This window comes from Plecotus auritus (assembly GCF_963455305.1).
Source record: "Plecotus auritus genome assembly, chromosome: 8".
NCBI lineage: Eukaryota > Metazoa > Chordata > Mammalia > Chiroptera > Vespertilionidae > Plecotus > Plecotus auritus.
The window spans coordinates 71248237-71255917 of record NC_137782.1 but is presented as its reverse complement, the minus strand read 5'-3'; the positions used below and the strand labels follow the sequence as shown (position 1 = coordinate 71255917).

The following is a 7681-nucleotide window of genomic DNA, read 5'->3' as shown; positions in this document are numbered from 1 at the left end:
GTAACTTTATTTGTGAGAAAAGACCACCTACTTTATTTAACTTTTTCTCTATTGTCTTAATTTTCTATGTAAATTTAAATTATCTTAAATTATTTTTGGAATAATATGGATATTAATATTTGGATTTTTAGAACAGAAGTTAAATGAAGCATGCAAGAATTCTGATTTTTAATGGAGTTAAAAGAAAAAATATACATTAAAGTGTACATAAATAAGGTCAACAGAAGTTGAATATTCTTTTTTAAATTTTTACTTTTTTTTAATCCTCACTGGAGGACATGCTTAGAGAGACTAAGGGAGAGGGAGAAACATAGATGTGAAAGAGAAACATTGGTCCATTGCCTTCCGTACCCGTCCTGACCAGGGACTGAATTCACAACTCAGGCATGTGACCTGACTGGGAATTGAACCACTAACCTTTCAGTGCACCAGACAAACACTCAACCAACTGAGCCACTCCGGATGGGCTATAGCATTCTTTTATATTACATTTACTGAAGGCTTTAAATGTTAGACATTAGTTTTTGGCTCTTGGAGGTTTAAGATAGATAATAGGGTTCTTTAGTTGCAAGCAACAGAATTTATTTCTGCGAACTCAAGCAGAAATAAAATTTATTAGAAGAACTTGGAGGGGGTACAGGACTAAAGGGAAAGAAAAAAGAAGAAAAGGAAGAAAAATCAGAATCAGAATGGACAAAACTAGGCATTCCAGTGATTTCAGTAACATCAATTATACAACTGTTTTGTTGGGGATCTAAGGTTGAAAGGAAAACACTCCAATTATTCTTTTTTTAACCTTGCATTACTCAGTTCAGGGTCCAAAGTCCCAAATCAGAAAGTCCACTTTGTCCAGCTTCAGCAATGTGCCCACAAGCTTGGCAGGGAAGGCCAGACCCCTTGATTTATAGCCTCTTCAGGGCTGGACCTAATGAGGGAAAACAACCCCCCAGAAGGTAGTTACCAAAGGAAGGTGGAAGGATGCTGGGCAGCCAAAGCACAATCTCCTAGGCCTTCATTAAATAATTGTAACTAGAAGGCACACTCAGATATTCAAGACATAATGTTAAGAGCCAGGCAAATGATTTTTACCATGGGCCAGTGTCACTCATTTATTTCTACTAAATCCTGGAGAAGTAAATGCTGTTGTCTGAAGTTTTTACAGATAATGTAAAAATTAAGTCATGGGGCCATTTAGTCAATTAACAAAAGTCACACAGGTGACAAATGTCTGTGGTAGGGCACAGACTGAAAACTGTTAGACTGTATCAACAGACACTTTCCTACCAACACCTAATACATTTAAGAATGTGAATAGAAGAGGGAAAGGTCATCAGTGTCAAAGGAGGGGAAATTGATTCTTTGGGGGAATTGGGAAGACCTTGAGGTAGGGTTGGGTCAGGTGCAAACAGTCATCTAAGTGAAGGCTGTGTCAAAATGCGTTTCAGGGAGAGATGAAGGGGGGAACAAGGCTTAGTTAGAGACAGTTTAAATGAATCTATAATGGAAATGTTGGTAAATAGGTTAGATGGGATCTTGGGTTTGGATTTTTATCTGACCAATAATAGGAAATAGTCAATACTCTTTGATCAGGGCTAAACAAGGGAGGCACAAGAAAACCTGTGTTTAAGAAAATTAGTTTGTGATTGTGTACAGTATAATGGAGTAGGTAGGGGCTCAGAGAGAGAAACAAACTGACCATGCAAATGAGCAGGTGAAAGGTAATGGAGCTAACAAAGGCCTGTCTAGGAAGCTGTCAGTGAGAATGCAGTAGCACTGATAGATTTCAGCTACTGATTGGATGCTAAAAGTGGTGGTAAGAGTGAGGGACATGTTAACATTTCTAAGATTTTGAGCAAAGGTGGCAAGCTGATGGTAGTACCATAATGGGCAAGTCAGAAAGAGGAGCAAGCTTGGAGGATGATGTTCAAAGGCCTTTGCAGATGGGGAACTAGGGCTTTGAAGAATGGCATGGCCTGGAAATAGAGATGGGACATTAGCTATCTGTACAGAAATGTTGCCTGAAGACATGGTAGATGTGTACTATTGCAGCTTTGAAATGATCCCTAAAATTAATCTGATCAGGTCCTGATTGCATGTACATGTCAGAGCTAATGGAGAGCTACTTTTTATATAACAGTGATCACCAAATTAACATTATTTTATTTTTCAAGCTAGAAAAGTTCCAGGCAATTTGCATATGTTCCTCTCCTAATTAAACCCATATTCCTTCATATGTGGATGGGTGGATGAGAGGGGAGGATTTTGAGCAATCATCTTTGCTACAAGCAAGTAGTTATTACAGAATAGCAGAGCTGGGAAAAACCTTAGAGTTTTATATTGGCAAATTGCCTCATTGTACAGATGGAAAAAGACTGTTGTTTTGTCAGTTGACTCTGAAGATATAGGGAGTGCTGGAGGTGGCACCAGGAATCTAGGTTGGTGCAATGTAACCTCACAGGAGGCTTGGGAACTTGTCTGTGGAATGAGGAGAAGGGCCTGACACACCGATTGCCTTTTTATCCCCTAAGTATTTGTGCTGCTGGTCCTTGGTGCCGAGGAAAGAATGCTGGTATGTTTACCTCAGAATTTCAGATGGTTAAAAACATGATCCTCAAATACATATAGAGTTAACCCTAGTTCATTTTATACACCTCATTAATTAGGGAAGCAGGAAGGATGGCACAGCTGGTTCAAACCTTTGAGCATCCAGGGTATGGATAGCCCATTAGGAAGGACATGCTAAAATCAGATTTTGCTTTTGAAGTTAGAGTCAAAACTGTTTAAAGTACTCCTGGGTAATACCCTAACCATTTGGGTTGTCTATGAGAAAAAAGAACAGTTTACAACCTATAGGACCATCATCTACCAAGTTAACTTGTTATCTGGGCCCTTATCAAGTGCATATAGCAAGTCAGATAGGGTTCATTTTCCTTTACTAGAGCAAAGTTTGGCAAAACCAGGGGCCAGAAGCCACTGGCCACCTGTTTTTATAAATAAGTTTTAAAATATAAAGTTTCTTTGTCAAAATGGACAAAGCTATGTCCATCTTGTTTGTGTTCTCCATGGCTCTTTTGTGCTCCAAAGGCAGAGCTGAATAGTTGGGACAGAGAGCCTTATGTGGCCCCTAAAGTCCACAATATGTTCTGTCTGACCCTTTACAGGAAAATTTTGCTCCTGACCTAGAGAATAATAGCATCCTGGGTTGGGTTGTTAAACAATGAACATGAACACACAGTTATCCTTTTGCTGTTTCACATTTTGAATAACTTCCTTCAACAAGAGAAAGAAATGAAAATCCTGACAATGGTAATCTTGTAGTTTGAGAATAAGGAACAGCAGAATGCAAATTACCTTGTGTGCTAATTGGAAAGGACAGGATTATCACATGACTCCCAGTCATGATCCAGTTTCCAGTACCAGTTTGTTTATGTATACTTCTAGTGTCAGGACAGAGGCAGATAGAGACAAAGACAGGGATGCAGAGCAGTTTTCTGTATTTCTGCCTTGGGCTTCTGGCCTGGGTATCTTATGCCGAAAGCTAGCAGGGGTCCTCAAACTCCGGCCCATGGGCCACATGTGGCCTGCCAAGGACATTTATCCGGCCCGCCGGGAGCCGCTGCCTGTCCTGCTTAGCAGCCGACTCGTCCCGGGCCCGCAGTGTGCATAGGAATTTGTTCATAGTTTTTTTTTTAAACTATAGTCCAGCCCTCCAATGGTCTGAGGGACAGTGAACTGGCCCCCTGTTTAAAAAGTTTGAGGACCCCTGGCTAAGAGCATGAATACTATTTCCTTGCCTCAGACCTAGTAGCTCAGGAGAGCTACAGAAAACAGGCTGGCTAAAATGCCATTCTGGGAGCCAGTAGACCTGCATTCAGACAGAGGCTCATTGTTGTAGGGTTTGTATTTATTTGAGTCCAGTGTGACCTGTGTTTTCAGTTCTCAAACACACATCACCTCCCTTCTCAGAAACAGCCGTGGAGATGACCCACAAGTTCTGTCCACAGAAACACTGGATTCAGGCTCAAAGCCCATTTGCTTGGGAGGGAAAATGCATGCCCAGTTTGTAAGAGAGACTGAGAACAGATGAACCCCTGCTTCCTCAAAATCTGCATTGGGCTTTAAATAATACATTTGCCCCCCTAAAAGAAACAAGGAACCTACTCTTCAACAAAATGGAATTACAGCTTCCATCGTTGTGGGACAGGGCAACAACATGGGCTTTGTTAGAATTTAGAAGATTAAAAATTATGGAGAACATGATACTCTTTCTCCCCCAACTGAGTTTGATGCTTCAAGCACCCACTATTATCACCAGTGGTACCATTGTTGTCACTATTCATTGTATATTCTTATAAGCACATTTAAAAATAATGCTAAAGCGGTTGATACAACTTAAATATCCATGGCGAAGGATTGGATAAAGAAAATGGCCACTCAGTGTGTGTGTGTGTGTGAATATATATATATATATATATATATATATATATATATATATATATATTATAGCATATGTATATATTCACACACACACACACACACACACACACACACACATATACTAGAGGCCCAGTGCACAAAATTCGTGCATGGGGGGTGTGTGTCCCTCAGCCCAACCTGAACCCTCTCCAATCTGGGACCTCTTGGGGGATGTCCGACTGCTGGTTTAGGCCCGATCCCTGTGGGCCTAGACAAGGACATCCCTCTCACAATCTGGGACTGCTGGCTCCCAACCGCTTGCCTGCCTGCCAGCCTGATCACCCCCTAACCACTCCCCTGGCAGCCTGATCGACGCCTAACTGCTCCCCTGCTGACCTGGTCACCCCTAAGTGCCCTCCCCTGCCAGCCTGATTGCCCCTAATGGCCTCTGCCTTGGCCCCCACCACCATGGCTTTGTCCAGAAGGACGTCCAGATGGATGTCCAAAAGATGTCTGGTCTAATTAGCATATTACTCTTTTATTAGTATTTTATTAGTATAGATAACATATATGCCCCTAAAAAGTTATATTATTTTACATGCTTTAAATTGTACAGTACATATTCAACCCTGTTTTTCTTTTTTTTCTAAATATATCTTATTGATTTTTTTCATGGAGAGGAAGGGAGAGGAATAGAGTTAGAAGCATTGATGAGAGAGAAACATCAATCAGCTGCCTCCTGCACACCCCCAACTGGGGATGTGCCCGCAACCAAGGTACATGCCCTTGACCGGAATCGAGCCTGGGACCCTTCAGTCTGCAGGCCAATGCTGTATCCACTGAGCCAAACTGGTTAGGGCCCCCCACTTCTTCTTCTTCTTCTTTTTTTTTTTTAGATTATCCACATTTGTAGATATGGCATTAATTCATTTTCCATTGATTTTTAGAGAGAGTGGAAGGGAGAGGGATATATAAAGAGAAACATCAATGTAAGAAACATCCCTTCAATTGCCTTCGTTAGGAGCCCTGATCAGGGATCCAACTTGAAACCCAAGTATGTGCCAGGTATGTTCCCTGACTTGGGATTGAACCTGCAACCTTTTGGTGCACAGGACCACATTCATGCTCAACCAACCTATCCACTTCAGCCTGGCTGTTATACAATTTCTGGAATTTTATTTCAATTAATTCTCGCAAAGTCTGTGGTTTAGGTAATATTCACATTTTGCTGATGAGAAAAAAACAAAACCAACCTCTTCGTTTTAAGACATTATTCTTCCCTCATTGCTGCGTTTTCCTGCCAGCCCTAGAAAGGCTCTTTTTTTTTTTTTTTTTTTACTGCAGCACTTTTATTTTCCTCACAATGACGTGTTGCTGGGGCCTAATGTTCTCACGTGACAGTAAAAATTTGTCATTTCTTTAAGAATCGTGTACAAAAACCTTACATAAATTAAAAGGATGAAGATTTACAGGTGGAAATGCAAACTGTTTTCCAACTCAAGGCAAGTAACAGCCCAGGTGTTCTGGCAGGAACATCAACTAAGAAAGGAAAGTGGGCCCCAACACTGGGACCCTCCCAACCCCACCCCCTTGGACGGCAGGGCAGAATGGTAACGGGGCTGGGGGCAGGGTGCAGGACTGTGCCAAACTCAAGAGCGCCTGGAAAGGGCAGCTCCCACAGGCCAGTTCCCTGCACACATGAGGCCCTGCGGGCTCCTGGGGCCAATGGGTTTCTCCTGCAGAAACATGTTCTCCTCTCGGCCACCAAGTGACCGACGCGTGTACAGGGGTTTAAATGAAAGGTATGTACAGGGCATTAAACATGTACCAAGGGAACAGGTAATTTGAATACAGGTCAACATCAGCAACCAGGCCTACAATCCAGTGCTGAGCTCAGATACAGGCTTCAAAGACAATTTATTTTCGAAGGCGCGTTCCAGTTTCAGGGCGGCATGAGGTGTGCCTTTGCCAGGGCAAACGGAGACTCATCCACTCATGCAGCAAATGCTATGCATCTGCCTGCAGTCCATTTAAAAGCATTTGTGGTGGATGATGGAGGGGCCCGACTCATACTCCTGTTTGCTGATCCACATCTGCTGGAAGGTGGATAGAGAGGCCAGGATGGAGCCGCCGATCCACACTGAGTACTTGCACTCTGGCGGGGCGATGATCTTGATCTTCATTGTGCTGGGGGCCAGGGCCGTGATCTCCTTCTGCATGCTGTCCGCGATGCCCGGGTACATGGTGGTTCTGCCAGACAGCACCGTGTTGGCGTAGAGGTCCTTCCGGATGTCCACGTCACACTTCATGATGGAGTTGAAGGTGGTCTCATGGATGCCGCAGGACTCCATGCCCAGAAAGGAGGGCTGGAAGAGCGCCTCTGGACACCGGAGCCGCTCGTTGCCGATGGTGATCACCCACCCGTCGGACAGCTCATAGCTCTTCTCCAGGGAGGAGGAGGACGCAGCTGTCCTGGCCTGCCAGGTCCAGACGCAGGATGGCGTAGCCCTTGTAGATGGGCACCGTGTGCGTGACCCAGTCCCCAGAGTCCATGACAATGCCTGTGGTGCGGCCAGAGGCTTACAGGGACTGCACGGCCTGGATGGCCACGTACATGGCGGGAGTGTTGAAGGTCTCAAACATGACCTGGGTCATCTTCTCACCGTTGGCCTTCAGGTTCAGAGGGGCCTGGGTCAATAGCACCGTGTGCTCCTCGGGGGCCACGCAAGCTCGTAGAAAGTGTGATGCCAGATCTTCTCCACGTTGTCCCAGTTGGTGACAATGTCGTGCTAGATGGGGTACTTGAGAGTCAAGATACCGTGCTTGCTCTGGGCCTGGTTGCCCACGTAGCTGTCCTTCTGCCCCATGTCCACCATGATGCCCTGGTGAGAGGGGCGCCCGATGATGGACAGGAACATGACCCAGGGGGTGTCAACCCCAGCGAAGCCGGCCTTGCACATGCCGGAGCCATTGTCTATGACCAGTGCGGCGATCTCTTCTTCCATGGTGACCTGGGAGGGCAGCGGGGTGCAGAAAATGAGAGCGAGCAGAGCAGAGAGGAGCAGAGAGCTGGCGGCTGCAGCGACTGAGCCCTAGAAAGGCTCTTGACAATGGTTTCACTGGGTATTCAGAGTCAGAAGCATTCTCCTCACCACTACCCTCTCCAAAGCCTCCTCTGCACTGGTACCGAGGCTGTCCTGGAGGGCGCAGAGGCTAGGCAACTGAGATGATGACGGGATTTGGACCACTGGAGCCACGGTACCTT

General features: G+C 44.8%; 1 pseudogene across 1 annotated transcript; it reads right to left on the bottom strand.

The window, feature by feature from the left end:
• Window positions 1–6446: 6446 nt before the first annotated feature.
• Window positions 6447–7421, bottom strand: LOC308255989 (actin, cytoplasmic 2-like; annotated as a pseudogene). Its single transcript has one exon. The product of its transcript is annotated as an actin, cytoplasmic 2-like (transcript).
• Window positions 7422–7681: the final 260 nt, after the last annotated feature.